Source organism: Haemaphysalis longicornis, unplaced genomic scaffold (assembly GCF_048455015.1).
Source record: "Haemaphysalis longicornis isolate Haplotype H1 unplaced genomic scaffold, Haemaphysalis longicornis Haplotype H1 scaffold_13, whole genome shotgun sequence".
Lineage (NCBI taxonomy): Eukaryota > Metazoa > Arthropoda > Arachnida > Ixodida > Ixodidae > Haemaphysalis > Haemaphysalis longicornis.
In genome coordinates, this window is record NW_027526233.1 from 81,462,617 (window position 1) to 81,485,514 (window position 22,898).

The window sequence follows — 22,898 nt, forward strand, 5'->3', positions numbered from 1 at the left end:
GCACTAGAGGATTGGGAGGCAGGGACGGGAGCGGCACCGGTCCCGACGGAAGAGGTTGCCACCACAACCGCTGCTGGCTCAGCGAGCGATGCGGAGGCGGGTTGGGCTGCCAGATGCAACCCAGGGGGGGGGCGGGACCAAGTCCGATTCGCGGTACTGGGTCCCCGCCGAAACCAGACGCCGCTCCGCCCGCCGGCGAGCTGCGCCGGCGTACCTCCCCAGGGGGAAAGAGGCGAACCTCTTTCGCGCCTCTGGGAAGGTGATGTTTTCAGTGACTTTGATGTTGATTATTTTCTTTTCTAATTGAAACTTTTCACATTTTCTGGAGTACGCCGCGTGTGGGCCCTGACAGTTTACGCAAAGAAATTGTTGAACGTTACAGTTGTCGGATGGGTGGTCGTGATGGGGCGCATTTTGCGCAGGTAAGTCGGCCGCGACAGGAGTTTGTGCCGTGCCCGAAGCGTTGGCACTTGAAACAGCGCCGCGGGTTCGGGATGTACGGCCGGACTGAACATCGGATGTAACCAGCGTTGATGAATTCTGGAAGGGTGGAGTTGTCAAAGGTTGGGATGAGGTGCTTTGTCGGTATTTGTTTATCGTCGCTGCGGATGGTTATGCGCCTGACCGCTGTTACGCCCTGGCTACGAAGGCCCTCCAACAGGTCAGCTTCAGATTCATTTAGTAGGTCATACTCGGAAATCACGCCCTGGGAGCTGTTTAGGCTGCGGTGGGGCGTGACTCGGATTGGCAGATCGGCGATGCTGGTTTGCGCAAGAAGTTTATTGGCCTGGTCCTGGCTACTGACCTCGACAAGAATTTCACCGGTTCGATGCTTTTTGGCCATATACGACCCTCCTACAATACCGTCAAGAAACTTTGAAATAAGAAATACCGACTGTGAAGCAAGAGGTTTTGATTGATATACAGATTCCATCACGATGAAGCGAGGATAGTTGTTCGATTTCGGAGGCCTCAAGTCAGGAAGTGGCGGAAAAGAAACTTCGGTGCGGCCCCTTTTCGGGGGCCCATCACGTCTGGGGGGGGGGGGGTTTGAAAATGCCATATAGCATAGTATAAAAGCAGGGAGACGGGGGTGCTTTCTTCTTTGACCTTACCCTGGTAGTCAAAGAGGTCCCGGAGCTCCCTGCCTGGTAGACAGGCAGGGAGCCCATCGGCCGGAGCTTGACCAAGGCTCCGACGGCCACTGTTCGTTCACGGCTTCTAACCCTTCACCTTTCAACTTCTAGTCACGGTAGGTAACAACTTAAGTAGGGGGGGCTCGGGGTACGCGGTGTCGCCACTCACCGTCACCAAGATTACTCAAGGTGCCCCGTGCGGGGAACAACTGAAGTTTACTGAAGGAAAAAACATACACAGAGAAACATTCCAAATTTCTTGACCATCCTTCATTTCCGTAAGTTCCAACTGAATGTTTACCAGTGATCATTCCCCCGATTCGCCCAATCCCAAGCAGTACTACGAAATGCAGAACTGTTCATGACAGCAAGGACGAAAGCATTTATTTGAGCCTTTGGTTGGAGCCCGTGCTGACCGTACAGCTTCTGGTTGATTTTATTCATAAAAAAACTGTGATGAAAGCTTGTGTGTGGGTGGGGGGTTGCAGACAAGGTTTCCAGGTCCGGCGATTTGCCGCCAAACGGGCCCCTGTTAGAGTCTTGTGCCAACGGAAATTGCTGTATCGCGACTTGACTACTTTATGGCTCCTTTGAGCATTGGTTATTTAGTATATTTCCGGGGCGTTCCTAGCCCGACTTTCCACAAAATCGGTCTTATATGACCTTTCAGTGCATTCCAGCCGTTGCGAGGAACCAAACAAACAGAACAAACTTTGATATAGATGACGGTTATATGGCAAAGTCTAGTGCAGGTCCCACTGTACAGTGCTACTTACCACACAATTAGAAACTTGCCCCGCTCTTTTTTAATATCCTGCACCTGATGTCGTAGGAATGGCGTCAAAGCATCCAAGCAATTTCATCAGTTTAAAGTGAAGCTTACTAATTTAGAGGAGCTTGAGATGTTGTGCACAGTCGTGGAAAGTATGTCTGATGATGTGTACTAGGCACGAGAATGTAAGAAGGCTGCGAAAGAGGTCAAACATTGTGTGCGGCAAACGCCTGTTTGAAGTCATGGATATTTTGGTAATGGTGCACCTAAACCTGCAAGTCTAACATCGGTTGACTACTGGTAGACACTAGTCAAACGCTGTCGCTTTCCCGCTCCACAGCAAAGCAATATTGATTGTGGGGTTTTCGCAAAAAATGGTAGCTGGTCCCACCCGGTTTCTGGCAAAATTCCCGGCTGGGTGCTGCTCGTCCCCACTTGGCGCTACTGGGACCTGCAACGCCCAGCTGAAAATTTGGCCAAAAACCAGGTAGGATCAGCTACCATTTTCTTTAGCCAGAAGCAAAGAGAGCCTTGAATGCCTGTGACGACATCGATAATTCAGGCAAAGGCGAGGGAGATCTCAAACACTTGAGGCGCCGCATGGACTTCGCTAAAGGCCAGCCATGGCTGCGTCACTCTTTTTATGAAGCGATTGAGGTTTAGCCTAAGGCGATGTATATCAGTGTGCCAAAACCAACCCCCTGACATCGTGGAAAAGCTAGCCACATCCCAGCGCTTTGCTATCAAGAAGCAACTGGAAAAGGAGTACAGACTAAGTCAGATCGGTAACGCCGATCAGATCGGTAACGCCGATATGCCTGTGACCAGTGAATGAGAAGGGGGCAAAACAACCGAAAGTCAAAACTGTTGGCTACAAGAAGTAGCGCCCTGCCGTGATGTTGTGTTGCACTACCGATGGGCGAAACTAGCTGCCCTAAATCGTTTTAAAGTGGTAGACTCTTCCAGCTGGGAGATATTTCCCTAAAAACGTCGTACGAGTCCACGGGAATGCATGAATGAGTGGTGCCCTCACCAGAGGCTGGGTGAAGACGTTTTAGCAACGCCGTGTGCTCTGCAGTTAACGGGGTTACTCCTGGGCACTTCTACCGTAGTTCCTTGACAGGAGCTGTTAAGTCCGTGCTTTCAGATATAGGTACCGACAATGCAATAATACCCGGCAGTATGGTGAGCCAGCTACAGCCGCTCGATGGGGCCATCAACAAGCCATTTAGGAATATGCTGCGGAAGCGTTACAATGACTGGTTGTTGCTGCAAGACCAAGAACTCGCACCTACCATTCGCATCAAGTGCGCTTAACCCAACCAAGTAGCCCTGTGGTGTTACCGTAGAGTGGGGCGAAACTTTGGCAAAGCTAATTGTGTGGGCCTTCCGTAACTGCAGTGTCTCCAATACGCTGGGCGGAAGTGAGGACAGCGCTGGGGAAAGATGAAAGCGACGTCCATGAAAACGGCGACAAGTGAGCATTGAATAAGTACCATGAGCCCCATAAGCTTAATAACCTGCATATTCTTGTCCTTGTCCGACACTTTTTGTACTCGGCCTACCTTCGAGGTAAGCTTATCTTATTTTCTGACCTAAAGTTCGAGGATCTATCTAGAATTAAGGCAGGAATAAAAGCATGTGGATATAGTAACGTTATTGTTGGAGTGATGTTCTGCAGAGTGCATTTCAATATCTTTACTTTAACTTTGTCCGATTGCTCGGATGTGAAAGTGGTATTGTAAACCCCACCTGCGAGAATAAATAATGATGTTGCAAGTTCTCATTGTGGGTTTGCTGCATTTAAAGCAATCTCGCAGATTGGTTTCAGATCAGTTTCCAGAAAATTAACATACTAAAAGCTTATATGATGTAAAGTTGTGTTTACAGCACTGGACCAATTCGCAGTTCCTCTTGAAGTAACAATTTATTTCAACTGCTTCTATTTATTTTCTTTACTGCTTGTATGGGTTAACGTATAAGAAGTGAAGGAGCTACCGTATTTACTCCAATTTAGGCGGGCCTCGATTTTAAACCGAGCAACAAAATTTCTAAGGTCACAAAGTAAATTTACCGTGAATGTAAGCAGAATGAAAAAGGCCATGGACTTGGGACTAAAACATGCGCTTTATTGCGCTTGCGGCACTCGTCTTAGCATGCTCGATGCTCACTCGTCGACGTCATCTTTGTCGGCATCGCTGTCGTTTTTGTTGCTGAGCTCTTCCAACAGCACACTGCCCTCACATCCACCCAGCCCATTGAGAAGTTGCAGGTATGGAAGACCCACATAATTAGCTCGGCCGGAATTCCGCCCCAATCTGTAGTGACCCTAGTTCGCTGGTTGGCTGCATGAAGCACGCTTGATGCGCCTGGTAGGTGCTAGTTGTGTTGTTCTGCAGCGTGAACGAGTCATCGTAACTCTACCACAGCCTGTCCCTAAATGGCTTGTTGATGGCCGCATCGAGTGCTTGTGGCTGGCTCACCATACTGCCAGGTATTGCCACAATGTCTGTAATACCTTCTGACAGCACGGACTTGAAGGGGCTCTGACACAAAAATTTTGCATCTTTTTTTTTGCGATAAGTAGCTAGTCACCTACTTATAACCTGCAAAAACCTCATTTGCTTCAGCGTGCGACGGTTGTTTAATTAGAGGCATTTTCAATGCGGCCAGTCGCAGTTTCGGTTTAAGCGAGTGCCTCGAAACGATGGATTTTGTGGATTTTGTGTGAACAAAGCTGACCACGTGACCGTCGGAGGGATATCACAGAGCAGAGCCGCCGTAGCACTGTCGAATCCGTATCGACGGCAGTTTCTGCGAACGCTCCCACGTACTGATCTCGTGAAGCGCCTAATTAAAAAGCGACCGTGGATGTGACGCAGGCGCTGCGAGTGCAAATGCTACCGCGGCTAAAGAACGACGCACGACGCTCGAGACGGTGGGTGGCAAGACGCGCGCTGGGAGCAGCCGGCCAGTCTGCCTACAGGTCCGCCTACAGATGTGTTCGGCTTAGCACTGCGGCGGATATTCGAGTGCCGCTCTCGTAAGCGGTGCAGATGACAATTTTTAATGCAACCCGCCATCGCATCATTAATTCCTTTCTCATGTAAGCCACCATGGTCGGGACTTGGGGAAAATTTCGTGCAGCGGTAACAAGCTACACTCGAGCTACCTGCGCCGGCCTGGGCCACTTTGCGACCGTGGCCGCCGCCTGCACAGCGACCGTGCGACTAGCTCAGTGGGCTTTTCGTGCTTCCGGCGCGTTTTCGCATTCAATGGTAATAAACAGTAATAGAAACAGAGTGCCTGGAATCGCTGTAGAACTTTGCTCGCGGCCAGCTGTCCGATGACCTAACGAAATCACGGCGCCTCCGCCGCCAACGATCGGGTCGTTCGTTCTCGCGAGCAGAAGCTCCGCCCTCCAGCCCTCCGATTAGAGAGGCGAGCCGGGCGAGCCGGCCAAAAACGCCGGCAGTGGAGAAGCGGCAAACACAAACTCGTGACGTGCTTGGATGTTGTTTATTTACACAATATCCTCGGGATGTCGATTGCGCGTGGTCCTCTGCTGGCTGCTCGGTTGTGTTTCGGACACTTTAAAATTGATTTTAAATATGTTCTAGGCTGTATTCGCCGCTGATATTTTGCAGATGATGTAAATGTGTTCACCAATCTTTCTCCGAAGTTATCTCACCTTCAAAATTTTGTGTCAGTGCCCCTTTAACATCTGTCAAGTACCCACGGTAGGAGTGAATCCAAGGAGTGACCAAGAGTGATTCCGTAAACAGCATAGCCCTCGGCATTGCCAATCTTCACCCAATCTTTGATGATGGCACCACTCATCCACCCATTCTCATGACCTCGTTCGACTACGGTTTTACTACCAACCTCCCGGTTAGAAGGCGTCCCTGAAAATAATGTGGGCGGCAGCTTTAACCCATCAGCTGTGCAACATTACGTCACGGTGGTGCGCTGCTTCTCGCAGGCCACAGGTTTCACTTTCACTTGTTTAGCGCCCTTCCCATTCACTGTGAAGGCCACAGCCATGCCAAAATACACGGGGCTCTGATGGGGGTTATTGATCTGTCCCACTCTGTTTCCTTCTCCTTCTTGACAAGAAACGGTTGTTATGCGACTAGCCTCTCCTTAATGTTAGGGCTAGGTTTTGTCTCACAGACGTCCGCCGTCACAGGCTGAACCAACCCGGCTTCAAACAACGATTGCCCCAGCCATTGCTGGCCTTGAGTTGAGTCCATGCGACATTTCAAATATTTTCCATTTCCCTTCCTTTTCACTGTATTATCTCCATGGTCAGAGGCATTCCACCTTCTCTTGCTCGCGGAGAGAGTCGGAGACATCCTTTTCAAGCCCGTGGTGTCCACCATTCTGAGGTCTCGTGAAGGCCATTCGCTTTGCAGCACAGTTGAAAATTTCGTTTTGCTGCTTCCACCATCAACGCGCATTCTTCTTATCAATGCTGGGCTTAGAGATTTGAGGTTCTCTTTGCCTTCAGAACTACCTTCCACTTAAAAACCACAGTGTAATGGCACCACTTGGTGGCACCATTCTGCAGCAAACACAGGTGTTTCTCGAAGACCCTCGGCAATGCGCACAAGTAAGCACAGCACACAGCTATGTCCACGATGTTTGAATAAGCGAAATGAAGCCTGTAAACCTAAAAGCTGTAAGCCTGTGGCTGTGAGATGGCGTTGAATGTGAAGGCAATACAGAAAACGCGCATCCTTGAATTTAAAACGGCCCCCGACTTTCCTAATATACCTTTTATAAAAAGTACCGTCTACATTCGAGTGAATAAGGTAATATGGTAATATTTGTCCACAGTATTACACATTAGTGTAAGAAAATTTGTATGTCAGAAGGTCATTTCAGTCTGCTGGTGTGCAATTTGTAAGGCTTTTTTTACCTGCGTTTAGGTTTTCGCTCCTACACGTCTTTAACAATTTGAGTCTGGAAATTTTACCCACCTTCCAGCCACTCCAGTCAGCAACTATTTTGCCAGTTTATGGTGCTGTGAAGAAAAACTCTCAGCACTACGTCATAGCCACCGAGAGACTGTGGCGGGCGATTTTCTCAGTTGTATGTGCCATTCTTAGATGCTGTGCAATGTAGCATTGGGTAGAGCCTTTCCAGAGCGAGCAGTATAATTGTTTACGGTGGTATGCAGTGGAGCTGTGTACCCTTTTGATCAGCTTCGGGATAACATATGATCCATGAACTCTTCTCATTCATGTTGTATCGAGTGAAAATGACCAGTGGACGAAGTTGACGATAAAGATTTTTCGAGAATGGAAGCTTCTATGGAACCTAGAGCTAATATAAAGCAGTGGAACCAGCTGCGTTGCTTTATTGGCTAGAGAAAGATGTATTGCTGACGCTGGTAGTTGTTTCCCCTACTGATTCCCTGTTAGCTGCCCATTGAAACACAACGGCCCTCTCGACGTATTTGCATAGGTCTCTCAACCAAATGGACTGCTGACGCATTTGGCAAAAATTTCAGCAGGCTTTCATGAATTCCTACGAAATCGAATTCCCGTCACTGCTAAGTCAGTGCAAAATCGTCCGAAACATTTGAGCAGATGAAGCTGCATGGATGTGTCATGACAGTGAACGCTCTTAGTCTGCTAGAGAGATATCCTACCCCTGCTCCTGTTCCTCGAAGCTGTTAATAATAATTTTTGCTGCGACCGACCATCTAATGTGCAATTCAATAACTAGTGGGTTGATAGGAACCCGTAACAGCGAAAAAAGCGTTACCAGAATATTTTGTGTCAATACGTTAAATTTGCAAGTTAGGTTTGTTTGTTTGGAGGCAGGCGTACATCACATTTTGTGATGAAATTGAAAGCTGAGGTTTGCTACAGAGACTCATAATGACTGCACCACTGTTGCACCACAATGGCGACTGAGTGGCAGCTTGTTAGTTCGCAATTGGTTAATTTGCCAATACCGCTAACTTAAATGGATTTCCACGTCCCGGCGGGCGAAAACTCTCGGTAATTCGAGTGGAATATTATTCACAACAGTCAGTTCGAACTAGCAGACTATCTTTCACAGCTCCTTGTATATATAAACATTGGCACAAATTAAATACAGTGCATTGCAAAACCAAACCAAATTTACGAGATACCCAATAGTATGAATGAGAAGTACAAGCAGGTCACTAAGGGCAAAGTTCACTTGACTGGCTCACCAGCGCTCTGGAGCATGCCGTATCATCTTTTGATTTCCACAGCCGGCGTTACCAGTGTTCGCCTGAAGCTGTTGCAGGTTTTTGTAGTGCCTAATCATGGGGCCTGCGATCAGCTAAAGTGGCAGAATAAGCCGGAAAAAATTTGAACTCTCATTTCTAGCGCCCGCTTCCTAATTCGAACTACACTTAACTTGAACTAGTTTTTGGTCCCCTTTAGGTTCAAATAAGGAGCCTCTACTGTATTTCATCACCAGCAGCCGGGTTTTGTCCACTGAAAGATAAGGGCCTTTCCCTAAGACCTCCTGCCCCGTATTTACACCAAAATAATTGCAGCTCTGTTGCATTCTTGATTCAGGATAAACTAAACAGCAAACCTGGTCTATAATTTTTGGTTACTACACTAAATTGTTCCAGTTAATTTAGGTTGGTTTAACTCTGGTCTCTGCCTTGTGTTTCATTTGTGTGAGTCCTAAAATTTTGAGCAGGTGTTTACATAAACAGTTTTCGGGTCTGACTGATTTTTCTGCTTGCTTTTTCAGAAGCGAAGTTCCCATGTCACCCTGCCTGCAAGTTATCCACTGATTCGGTTGGCGAGGATGCATATGGCCAGTTTTCTTTCCTTACAACCTTACTCTTTACAACGCTGTGACGTTTTGCACATTGTTTGAAAATTTGTGAAATACCCGAAAACGACCCGCATTTTCAGATTATTTTGGCATGCTTGCAAGTGTCTATATGGGAAGACCGTACATGTAATCAGTTTTTGCGACATCATTCGGGGAGTTGCTTTTTATGGCTATAAAAGGTTGTACATAATTAAAAATGTCAATTATGTTTGCTACGCTTTCTTTTAATTTGTTACCTTTTATGCTTTTGTGTGAAACAAGAATTTTTTCCAGTTTTCATTTATTCATTACCCACAAAAAAAGCTGCGTTAAAAATGTCACAGCCATTTTTTTTTCTTGCGTGACACTTTCTACCTTACATAAGGTATGAGAGTACAAGAATAAGAAATGAGCACGTAATTATTTTTTTAAACCGCATCTATGCACCAGGCCAGTTTAAAAAGGACTAGAAGCCAAAAATTTCATTCCAAGCTTTGAGAAAGCGACCATTGTACTTCGAAGTACCACCCCAGATGTCAACCGGTTATTAAAGTTCTTTAATAGGGATTATCATACTGCTCTTACTTTCAGTAAAGGCTCTGAAACGTTTTGTGAGTGCAAAAATAAAATTTGTTCGCACGACTCAACACTGCCTTGGGGGACAAAAACTCCCTTCTGGGTTTGAAAAAGTTACACAATAAAGCATTAAAATACTACCATAAGGTCCCTAAACCTCTTCACATGCGCACAACAGTTAGAGGACTTCGGCCGGAAAAGGCTGCAAGGCAGCTGTTCGGGACTGGTTCATTACCTTGCGGTAATTTTACAATGTGGCAGTGACAAACCAAACCCACTTATCCTATAAATAAGATGAGAGATTTATGGCACTCGGGACCCGCGGGCCTTAACTATCTGATTTATTTTCTTGAACAAAAACAGTTGCCCAATTTTGACGAAGCAGTCCCACTAACCTTACAAATGAAGAATTCCGCATTAACACATTTAAAGGTAGCCTGAAGGTACAAAAAAGGTAAGTTGGTTTCGCCACTACTGATTTATAAACTGGGGGCATTCGCTTTCAAGATGCCCTTGCCAAAAAATACAAACCATTCAGTTGAGGCTACTGGAGGATTACGAGTGGCCACGAGAGAAAACTACTCTTCGCTGCACGACTTCTGGAACGTCTGTGCACAACACACACATACGCTTTCGCCACACACACACACACACACACTCCTGAAGGTTTTATTTCTGCAGACCTCGAACCACCTCATCAGGCTGGGTCGTTTGAAACAGTGAGCAGAAACGGGTCTGGAGGCGGGGTACGCAGAGCCTTTCCCAAGCGTATTCACCACTGAGGAAGCCCGGGCACCAGGTCCGGGGTAACGCCTCCACCCGCTTTTACCGGTGGATGTCCGGCGGTGGGTTTCAAACCTGCCACATCCCGAAGCCGAGGTGAGTGCGCCCAACCACTAAGCCACGACTGCATCAACCACGTACTCGCCGCAGTGGCAGGTTTGACTACGGAGTTGGGCTGCTGGGAACGAGAGGCGGGTTTTTTTGCCGGCCGCGGGGGCCTTTTTATTTAGATAAGCGAGGAGCAAAAACACCTGTTCGCCGAGATCTCGGAGCAAGTTATATTCACGTAATCGAAATTATTCCGGAGCGCTTCAATGCGGGGCGCCTCATACCTCAGGTTTAGCTTCCCCGCGTAACACCAATTTTTTACAAACGCTAACGTGGAACTGTCAAGGGCGCGTTGCCAAGTTAAAATATGTCCCGTAAATAGGTTATGGCGGTTCCCATTAAGCGACGACGCCAGTACAAAGAGTGTGCTACAGTCCATGCTACAAGACCAGGTTTTGGAAAAAAGATGAGAAAAATGAAAGGCGGCCAGACAACCCACAATAAGCAGGTGAACTTTATTAGTTTTTAGGCTGAATGGTTCACCTGAAGCAATTTAATCGTTTTAGGACTGAATGAGTCACTGGAACAATGAACTGGACATCCTTGTGCACAACCTAAACGCTATGTATGCCACGGTATATATAAATTTAACAGAACTGTAACAACGAAAATATGCACTCCTGGAGATTTTGGTTAATATTGAGGAAATATTGTTTACTAGACAAACAGGCACCTTCTGATGTAGTGTTGTTTAATTGTTTTTATGTGTACCGGTCATCGCGTATTTGGCAAAGGGCAATGTGGTATGCCCTTGAGGCCTTCCAAACTCCTTCCTTTTCTTAATTACACATGGTATTCCCTTTGAAAATGTAGTGCTGCTCCCGATATAGTTAAAGACCCTTGACTGTATTTCTAGTCTCAAATCGGCATTCTCACAGGCATTGGTAAAAATTTCAAATATTCAAAGATACTGCGCTTCGCTCTACATAATAATTTGGTTTGGTCTTGCGGAGTGTATGGAATTCATATTCTCCCAGTAGTTTGGTTTAAAAACGATGTGAATAACCATTTATGTACATAAAAAGAATGAAGATCTGTTACCCGTCTTCGTAATACATTACGCTTTACGTTTTATTTCGACCAAATGTCATGCAGCAGCTAGCAACTTTCAGTAAACACTTTAATATTCTAATCAGGTATTTCAGTGAGGCGACCAACATCTCAAGAACAAACGACCCGTAAAATAATTATTGAATTTATCGTATAGGGGTAAGCTTCAGTGAAGAGCCATTGCTATTACATTTGTTGTGACGACGCCTTCAAGTACGACCTATCTCGTTGAGCACGTCGCGGAGTCTGTAGGTGACCATTTCTTCGCCTAATTCCTTCACAAATCCCTTAAACAACATCCCGAGAAGCGACGCCACAGTACCAAGAACTTCTCCAGCACCTCTCAGCCAGAAGGCTCCCACATCCACGAAAACCGGCAGGGGGACGTCGGGATGAATCATAGGTGATTCATTTAAGGTCTGGTTGGTTATGACCGTGGGATCCGAAACCTGAAAAAAAGATGATACTTTTGTAAAAAATACGAATTCCGAATGCACTTTAATGAACTGCTCACCATACTACCCTAGTATTCTGAATGCAATTTTCAAAAACGTAACAAAAGTAATGCATAAATTGGAAAATGTATATAAATTTTTGTGAGCTTGCTCATTCCTTTCCTCGACTTTTCAATAAATAGTTCGGACACTAAGTTCGTGGCCTGAGTGTATAATACTCACCACCAATATATGCTTTTAAAAAGTAGCCCCTACAAGCTTTATTAAAACCCCATACCATATCCAAATTTAAGGCGTGTGATAAAGAACCGGCTAATTTTGTATCGAAATTCCACAACTATGCACTGTCATTACATGGCAACGTTACCTACACTTGTCTCTTAGCGAAACATTTCAGAAAACTAAAAAAAAAGAAGTCGTTCCGCTACAAATATAGGAACGATCATCTCAATGATCAAGAGCTCGCTATGTTATTGGAACGCATTTCGCTCCTTTCCGCAAAATAACCAAAATCCTGACAATGTACCCATGCAGTAATGTCAAAAGAGACAAACGGTTATTTGTTTTCCATGAACCTTCGGGCTTTGTACACGCCGAAGCAGGGATAATAGAAAGTTGTCATTAAATAAAAACTACACAGTTCGAATTCACAGACAGCAGCCGTTAGACCACCTTTTGGTGCAATTTAGGAGGAATGATTTGCGTAACCTCGGCTGTCGACGGCACGTCGTCCTATCCCCTTTTCATGTGAGAGGTGACTTTCGTTGTACGTTAACCAAATTGTTTCCATTTTTAATGAACGGAAAGAAAGAAAAGCAATCTGTATTCACAGCAACTACGTGGCATAAGAAGCCTTGACATGTCGTTCGAGAACCTCGATTTTTTTTTCTCGTCTTCATCTGTAAGCTCCGCGTGGCGTCGTGGTGAAGTTCCCGCTATTTTTTCCATTAACTGGCTCCCGCAGGTGGGCGCCAATTTCAAAACAGGTCGCACTTCGTGGTATTACAAAACACGGGGATTTAATTGGCTCCCTGAGTAGTGTTGCGGATATACACTCTATTTATCAATGCTCTTATTTCTGTCCCTGTAATCACACCGTTTAGTCACTGCTTGATTGGTATATTCCAGTATTGTTTGTTTACTCGTGTAGTTAACCGAGCAAAATAAAAGACAGTCAACCACAAAAGAAGCGCATTTCGACACTCTATTTTGCCCAGGTAATAATTACCTGAATTTAGAAGAGGCTGCCTAAGCACGCTCCCCTCTACAACTGTGCGGTCAAGTGTAAAAGGGTTGGTGTATATCACCGTTTATATCACAAATCTGCGTTGCCGAAGTTGCGCATGCCGTGACACATTTACGAATGATAGAGCTGCCATTTACCTTATGGATAATGTATAGTGGGGTATTTTATGAAAATGCTTGGGAAATTAAACGGAACAAAACACACAAATGACCTTAGTGATTTAATGAAAACGAACAAATGCACAAAACATCTGTTGGGCCACATTAGAGAGTCTTTTCCGAAAGCCGCAGTGCAATACAAATTGAACGTGTGCGGATCTGGTATATAATCATGTATCCGGAAATAACGTTTCCTAACACAAAAATGCGTGCTCGTGAACAATGTTACTGTGTTCTAGATAAGGAATACAGTTCTCGTTATGGTGTAGCGAGATAGTTCAAGCATCGCGCACGTTTCCAATGTCTTGTGATGAAGATAAGCTAAAGAGACGGAAATCAATTGAGCGCCGCGACGTCAAACTTTATTTCTCAATGTTGTTGAAACAAAAAAATGACCTCTTGAGTGACAAAGGCGGCGGCAGTCATCAATGTCTGTGACAGAAAAACGGCTCATTTCGAAACGTTTTATAGAAACTCAGCCCCGCGAGTAAACGCCAGTACACCGCAGATTAGTAGAGCGGAAGGCTGTTGCTCAACGAGCGAACACACAAGCAGGGAAATTCCACCTTCTCATCAACGCTCCCATTGCACGGCGGCAGAAACAAGCAGAGGACTCGCCGCGATTGCGTAGGCGATCAGCTGTTCAGCCCACAGATGCGGGTGCGACCCCAGCCACGTTGGCTGCTTTTTAGATGTTCTCGAAAACCGAAAACGTCATATGGCAAGGATTTGGTGCACGTTAACGACTTCAAGAGGTAAAAATTTTTTGTGATACTCATGGCCCCGATGTATTTTCGGCGCGTTAACACCCACAAATAAATCAAACCAGCAGCGGTGCAACATTCTAAGACATATCGAAATCATTCTTAAGTGTTCAGGTAGACTTCGAAGCACAGTGTTAAAGCCGCAAGATTCTAAAGCACTCCGAGAACGCCAGGTGGGCTCAAGACGCCACCCGCCTAAAACCTGCAATTCATGTTTCCCATTCAAAGCACATAAGCGCTGAGCTGTCCTCAGATTTCTGTGCCCCGATCAAAAGAGGATTTTCTGTTAGTGTTCGGAATCCTGTAAATGCGCCTTCGAATACTGTGATATAAATAATAGTTTGTGCACAGTTACCGCTAGCTTTATCAATCACACATGGGCTTTAGAAAACGGAATTGAAAATAACGTAATAAAGTGTGTCGCTGTTTGTAATGACATCCTCTGTTTTTCGTTCGTCAGTTTTTATCTTGTTCATAAATGTGGGCCAATCACAAATAAGGTAATCAAGTAACTCCGCTTAAATGAAAAGGTTTCCGCAGATCAAATTTCTTTCTTAAACTACTGTTATTATACCTCGAATAATTTTATGGCTCGGCATATTGCTGTTCCTGTATTTTGTCTGTTACCTGTGGCCTGGCGCCGCAACTTAGCGGCATCATTTCAAAGGATAAAGACAGCACAGGCTTCTTGGTACGCTCTTCCTTACTGGATTGTTGTTATTATTCTTGGAACCAAACTTTTGGGTGGCTCTTTATCATTCGCTGAACTCTTTCGCAACATAAAACATTTCACCTGTTGTCCACCGGTTTTATTGGTTGTTCCAGGTGGTTTCGAAATTATTTTAGGCGGGTAAACACTGCACGACAACCAAAATATTCCAAGGAGTTTTCGCTCACGACTGCGATTTAGCCAGGGGGAGTGAAAGAAGACTGAAAAAAAATTACCTTGAAGGTGACTGTCACCCTGGCATCGATGTAAATTTCGATAGTTCCGCTTTTTCCACCGCATGTTGTCCACAGGATTACCAGAAGCAGTGGCCCCTTGGTGTTCACAAGGTCAACCTGCATCAACTTGAGACCGTCGCGACAGAACCCTACTAAAGGAGTGAACGTCTCCAGCTTGTCCATTCCCTTAACTCGGTGGGTCCAAAAAAAAAGCCAGACACAACTTCTTGTGCGTGGCTGTTGGATTGGGTGTGATGTGATGGCAGTCCGCGGAGAATTGTTTTAACCCTATCTTCCTTGTCCATGTCCGAGAGGTCACATGGGTCTCCTGCAGAAAATAAAAAAACACGAAGCGGGCTTCTGTTTCCTCGAATGTTGATATAATTGACCGAAAAGCACAACTCACGGCATTGCAAAGGCCAACAACTAATCCCTTTCGGACCATCTTTGGTATTTTGATATACGCTTGTTTAATGACCTGTACCTGCCTGGAGTTTACGCATCTCGATAGGGCAATTTGACTTCTATGCGCGCCCACTTGCGGGTTCCAATGGCTTCCATTCTCAGCAATAGAACTTAAGTTCTACGACACCTCGTGCAGTCAAGGATCCCCAATTACTGCGTATTCATAAGCATTTGACGTTAAATGCTGCACGCCCTTCTTGATCAAATGATGAAATTTGTAACACAGTCAGGCCATTGATTAACAAATAAGAGTGAGTTAGCCTAGTACTGGTATCATGAAAAAGCAAAAAAGTCGTATTTGACACTTCATGTTTAAGTGTATCGCTCTGCAATTACTCTTCATAGAGTAGTGATCCAGCAGTACCACTATTCCGCACGCTCTGTTACCTTCGTGTAAATTCAGCTTGCTGATCTTATGCGAAACTTTAGATGCATTTCTTATGTCAATGTTCCATCTCTTAGTTTCGTATTTGCTTTTGCAAAAAGCCACCTAATGCTGAAAAATTTCTTTAAGCCTCTGATCTAACCTTAATTTGAGTTCCCTTGCGTAAAAGGTTCCCATTCACTTGCCCAACAGGGTTCAAAAATGAGAAAATAAAACCGCGTCATATTAAGGGCTTCTTGGACGCTTTTTTAATGAACACAAAAATACGCAATGTCGTCCGCGCAAGCAAGGACCCTAACCTCGCAGGATGGTGAGAAAAAAAACCCTACTCTTTTATTCTGATTAATACTAAGGCACCGAGGTTTGAGGCATAAGGCCAACAACAAAGGTGAAAGGGGGCAGCCCCGTCTACAGAAGAGTTAATGGAAACTCGCTTAGTCAGAACGCGGTTCACGAGCAGTTGTGTGGTGCGCTGTTTGTAATAACGCTGAATGCCTTTTAACAGTATATACCCTGAATTTGCCGAGGCCAATAGTGCGAATAAAGAATCATGAGAAACTCGATCAAATCACTTTGAAAGGTCAATATGGATAACGGCCACCTGCTCTGACAAATCAGATACACACTCTAATTTTGAAGGAGCAATTTTTATGTTTGTTTGAATGCTCCTACCTAAAAACCTTGAGTTTTCGATGACTACTGATGACGTGTCTATTTCGATGACTATTGATGACAACTATTGATGACAAGTTGAAGGAGCCTAGATAAAACTTTTGGAGAAATTTTATAATCCACATTGCAGAGAACGTAGTGGACGTATGCTGCTGTGAATATGTCTAACAGAACGGGAGCAGGGGTAGCAGAGAACATTGATAAAAGGTTCCACTGAAACCATCTGGCGGAGGGGTCTTGTTTGTCTATATTGTCAGGAATGGTAGCCTTAACTTATTAGAGTGTAATAGGCCCAGAAATCTGAGCTCACTCACCATCTGTCAGCTTAGGCAGTAAATCAATCAGGAAACTAAATTCTTGCCCCCGAGCCAATAAACTTGACCCCGCAAACAGTGTGCCGTAATGGTCATAGAAATCACTAGCACTTTCAGCTGCTGTGGTGTACCTAATACCTTTATGTTGAATTTTCATTACTTCTTTTGCAAGTGCTGACTCCCGCTCATCACTTAGTGAACGACGACTGGTGTAGCTACCAATAAATTTTTCGGTTCCCCACCGAATTAGAGCACCATGGTATTTTTAAGTGCGAAGGCACTTCTTAAGCGAGCCTGAAGCGTCCGCCGCCGTCCGCATAGCGACAGCTGCGGGTGCGCGCGCTCCTCGTCTCCCTTGGCAACGGGGGGAGATGGGCGCGCGCTGCCTGGCCGCTGACATGGCACATACCTACGTGGGGGATTGGCCTGGAATCTCCTCGTCTTCCTTGGCAACGGGGGGAGATGGGCGCGCGCTGCCTGGTCGCTGACATGGCACATACCCACGTGGGGGATTGGCCAGGAATCGGGCGTGAGAAGGGCTAATGCACCCGCTTGAAGGAGTACTGACACGAAATTTCAAAGCTGAGATCCGCTCTAGCAATCAAGTACAACGACAACACAAATAGGTGTCTGTGAATAAATGCATCTTTCTTTCTTTGTAATTGTGTGTGTGTGTGTGTGTGATCTCTCTTTTGCGAACATTACCGAACCGCGCAAATTCAACTCGTGCATTCGCACTTTCACATTCTTCCCCTCGGGGAAATGCGGGGAATTTTTTTTGGTAACATATAGCTGACGTTGTGCTTTAACAATACCAATTTCCTCTACACCTGATCGCGGACTGACCGCTTCGAGTTCATGAAGCCCAACCAATGTACGAGTAAGTTCCCGTACAATAAAACGTCCTAAAAACGAAAAGCGAGTGGACTCTTCCATTGCGCAATTCCTTACCTCCTGTTTGAATACATCCCATTACTGATATAAAGAAAAACTATTTGTTTCAATAATTCTAGACAAGCAATCTGATATATGATTACATAATATTCTATCAGCAAAAAAGGGGTATTAAGCTTCCAGAGATCCCATTGAGGCAGCACCCAACGCGGTCTTGATCTTCTTAAGCAAACAGATACTATGCAGTGGTCTGTGGAGAAGATCGGGCGTACAATATAGTCAGAAATGCTAGGCATCTCTTCTGCTGAAATGTAGATATGGTAAAGGGCATTCGAAATGCCCTCAAAGTGAGTAAAGTGCATAGCACTCCCTTTTTTTCTGACAAACATCGACCAGACCATTATCATGCAATAAATCAGACAAGGTGGCTGCAATTTGGTTCATAGTGTGAACATCGTCTAGATCGCTCCTGCTCAGAGCAGACCCAATAAAAAAAGGAATATTTTCTATTTTGTGCGGCGAAACTTTTCTAGTGGTATAAAAAAGGATTCACGCACACGACATTTCACTGGTGTGTAAAGGCATATGATACGTCGTTCAAATCTCACCATAACAACGTCACAGCAAATATAACGCCTAGCATCATCAATACTACAGGAGAGACTGGAAAACTCAGCTTTCTTGCTTATGAGAAGAAAACATCCTGCAAAGGGACTGACCCATACGCTGTAATGATATAAAAAGGGCTCTAATGCAGCCGCCGTGTCCTCATCACTGCAGAGCCTTGTCTCCTGGAAGGCCGCTATGTCCACGCCCATCCTTTTAAGGAAGCGTAAAAGCTGGTATTGCCTTCTCCTGTTTCTTGAGTCTCTCACGTTAAGTGTGGCATCGTGTAATGCTGTGACACTTGCCATTCTGTTGGAGCATCTTAAACGACATTTTCATGTCCAGATGTACCACCCTTCCGGGTGGTTGTGGAAGACTGTGACTTCTTCTGGCTTTCTGGAGCCAGCCAGTGTCACAAGACCACTAGCCGCCAAAGCTATGTGGGAAGAATCTACTGCATTGGACGCTTCCTTCTGCCAGCCCTTGATGACTTGTCCTCACCGTCACCAGGAGCTGGCCTCTTCACCGATCCACTGTTGCCCCCCGGAACATCCTCCGGTAGAGCCACAGCATCCCCCCAAATACGGACGGCACCAACATGGTAGAGGTAACGGAACTACCGTCTCCACCTTCTGCGTACGAGACTACACCGCTATCACCATCGCTTGCAGGTGTGGGCACTACAGCATGAGCCTCCTCTGAAGCGTCATTCAAAGCCGTCACATGCCAGTCCATTTGCCCTTCCCGGTTCTGCTCACTAGACTTGGAATCATCCTGCCGCTCGCGATCAGGTGGCACAAGTTAGGGCTCCAGTTGCTTGCGATCCAGTGATGAAGAATCTAGAGGCCCCGCCTCCGGATTTTCTGACAGCACCGAATGGTCAACTTCAGCTCATGCGCCAACGACCTCCGTCACATCCATGACATGCGATGACACGTCGTGTTCAGTAGTTGAGTCCTCGCCTAGACCGAGCTTGTCTGCATATGTAATGACGCACCTTCCCGCGGGATCACCAAATCGGCGACACTCATTGCACCACGTGCGACGGCACTGCCGTCGCACGTGGCCAATTATGCTGCACCGCAAACAAAGACGTGGTCGGCCAGGGATCAGTACAAGTCACTGGCTCCCATAACTGTTCATCATATGCCTCACATTAGAGACCGATAATCCATCCTTTAATGTAAGAGACACCTCGCGAGCTCCAGTCTCCACATGGTCCATTCCCGCACACCGCCATATTTCTCTGTTAATGGATTGGGTGGTTCCAAATGGTTCGAGCTTTTCTGTTACTCTACTGTTTTCCATGTGACACGGCAACGAAAGTAGCTTCTTCTTAACATTCTTTGTATCCGGGCAAACATCATACACTGCAATCCTATGACAGTGAACTTGTTGAGCTGGACTAGCTGCTGCTTGATGCCAATCCACGTGTGAACCATCCACACGTGGATCATTTGGTATTGCCCTATACATAAGACCTCGCAGAAGTTGATCACGCTTGTCAGAGCATCACTGAAGTCGGGAGCACGGTATGGCCGGCCTTTAGAGTTCGCATGCAGGAAGACAGTGTTCAAGACAACGTTACCGGCTGGGAGACGGAGAGGGATGATCTTGTGCGTATCCATGTTAGTTCGTGACGAAGAAGTTCCTAGACCAGTTGCCGATGCGCTGTTTCTATCTATGAGCATAGAGAGACACAGCCGCTCGGAATGGCGTCTCACACTCAAGATCACACATAACGACTGAAAGACAACACAAAAGCTAACAGGCATCGATGGAGGAACCCAAAGTCCGTTTGCGTTTTGCATCCTTCCAAAGTTAGGCAAGCATATGCATGCATCCGAAAGGCTCAAGCAGACCAGCGGATCATTCTGCGCCGCATAACAATCCTCATCAACGCAGCCAGCTCCCGAAAAATGGACTTCCTTGGCCCCGGGGTGTTTGCATGCGAGTAAAACACGCGGCGCTGCCACAAGCTGCAGAAACGCAGTACTAGAAATACGCCATAAGTTGGTGGATTAACATCATGAAAAGGAAGCCATCGAATGCTGTAAGAAGTAATTTTAATTTCCTTCTTGAGAGTCCGTCGCAAAATGTCCCCGAAGAACACAGCGACTGGCACAACACAAAACAATGATCAATTGTCTTTGGTTGATTGTATAGGCGAGAATTGTCTGACCAAGCAATCGACGCTCCCTTTTCGCGCAGCCTTGTATTAACTGGGACTCTTGAAGGCTGAAGCCTAATGACAAACCTCTTTGCATTTGGCGGAACAGATATACTCATTACGCGTTTTTAAAACATTGCTTTTCTGGTGGCCTACGAAGACTTGGGTTCGATTCCCTGCCACGGCGGCTTCTTTTCCGATGGAAGCGAAAAGCAAAAACGCCCGGGTGTTCGACATTTGGGCGCACGTTAAAAGTCCCCAGACGGTCAAAACTAACCCGGAGCGCTCCACTGCGGCGCGCCTCATCGCCTGCACTGCGTAGGCGCATTAAACACTACAATCAATCAATGGTGGCCTAAGTAATGCTGGCGATAAATAAGCACCGGAAATATACTTTCAATTAGAGTGCTCATAATTACCCCTTTATATACTGAACAGATCTTCCAAGGAAAACCGCGTGGTAAGAAAGTTAAAAGGTTCCACAACCTCCTCAAGAAATCCCCATGGTGGCTTGGTGTTAACTTCGCGCGCACATATAAGCAAAAAAGGCAAATGGAAACCTATACGCTGCTGAAGTAAAGTTAGTAAAAGTGGGTGATCAACCAATTTGTAGAAGAAAAAATGAGAAAAACTTGCCGCAAAAACAAATACATGAAACCAAGACCCCAGCCTTCAAAGGAAGAAACAAATCGTCCCTGCGCATAAGTTCCCATTGAGAACTGCGCACAAATGTACCAAAAGTTCTATGTAGAGCCTGAACTTTTGTTCGCACACAGTGAAGCCCTTGAAGCACACAAAGGAGCCTTGTAGCAAGAACGACATTACACACTGTTGCACGCAAAAACACCGAGAGGTCTCGACCATTCCATGCCTGCGATGAGCGCTTAGCTTACGTGCGTACTGGCGACCAATAACATCCTGTGTTCCGTATTTGATGCAAAGGCGCGCCTAGGTACTTAAGTGCTGAACTATCCCCCATAATACCTGCAAATTTGGATGGTTTCGTTCCCCATTGTCCAGTTATAATCCCTTACATTTTCCATTGTAACATCCGCTCAGGACACATCACTGAACTTCTTAGTCACTATAAGGGCTCTCTTGACACTCCTTTTGCCAGCGCAAAAATGCCCTATATCATCAGCATAAGCTAGCACCTGAACTTCGCATGATTGTGCGAAAAAACCGTTCACTCTTTGACGCTGCTGAATGGTGAGACAGAGAGGGTAAGGTACAACACAAACAGCAAGGGTGACAGGGAGCAACCTTGTCTGACCAATGACTTGATCGCAATCGGCTAAGACGGAACACGATTTAGGCTAAGCTGTAGAGGCACTGCTTATAACACAGCTTGATTCCCTAATAAAACGAATCGCCTAAGTCGACTCCTGCCAGAAGTGTGAATAACAAATCATGAGAGACGCGATTAAAAGCTTTCGCAAGGTCAATTTGCATTAGGGCCACCTGATTAACCGAATCAGGCACGCGCTCTGAGGCGGAACAAGCAATATGAATATTATTCTGAATACTCCTGCCCCGAAAACCGCAAGTTTGGTGGGACCTCACTAAACTACTGATTAGAAATTGAAGCGACTGGATACTATTGTTGCAAGTAATTCGTAGTAAACTTCTTTACCGCGGCAAAAAAGAAGTTGTAGTCCTTGTGTTTCATTTCGCAGTAGCACATACCCATCTGGCGGCTTGGCCAGAAATCGGAAGCTTTGAGGGGTAATGTGCAGGATTAACAAAATTCTCAAGACTGTGAATTCCCAAATTAAAGTCCTAGAATAGTGCAGTTCGCGCAGTGCTTGAAATTCACTGTCGGGAGTAGAACAGGACTACATCAGCCGCAAAAAACCCTGGTTTTAAGGAAGCCGTGGTGCGTACCACTTTCCTCGCAGACTTTTTTCACGCCTTAGGACAGCGAATAAAATGGATAAAAATTAGACCAGTGTAAATTAAAATTAAACACAGGAGCTGTGTTTTTTTGTATCAGAGCGAACGTAAACGGGCGCTACCGTAACAACGGCAGCACCGTCGCCGGCAAATTATAAGAATCTCGGAAGGAAATTGGCAGCTAAACATCTGCCGCGGCAGGCTTCCTCAACTAGCACGAAGGAGAGGCAATCTGATGATGATGATTATGATGATGATGATAGTTTTGGCCAGAAACCCTTTGTATCGGGTGGACACGGAAATGTCTCTCCTGCGAGAACAAGTGACCCCTATATGGTGGGTGTTGGAACCGCCTCGCCGGTGGTTCCCGCCCACACCGATAGAGGACGCCGGTGGGTCTGGGAACTGGCCGCTACTTGCAGCAGACAGATGAAAAGCTCTATCTACAACAGCCGTTGGAAATTATTCACACGAAAAGACAATGAATCAAAAACAAAAGAATATACGCAAATACGCTGCCAAAGCAAAAGTGCTGAAAAGTACCTCCTGGCATATATTTGGGTTGCGCAAAAACAGTTTTACACTTGTATGCAACCTGCTTCTTGTGCTTATCGGTATTTATTAGGGCTAATTACAATCGGTGTCTTCTTTTTGCTACAGGTAACTTGAATTGCATAATTGTATCGACCTAAT

The 22,898-nt window shown here is 45.9% G+C and overlaps 1 pseudogene; it reads right to left on the reverse strand.

Annotated features, from left to right (window-relative positions):
- Nucleotides 1-11,403: 11,403 nt before the first annotated feature.
- On the reverse strand, nt 11,404-15,309 carry LOC144163915 (uncharacterized; annotated as a pseudogene).
- Between the last annotated feature and the right edge of the window lie 7,589 nt (nt 15,310-22,898).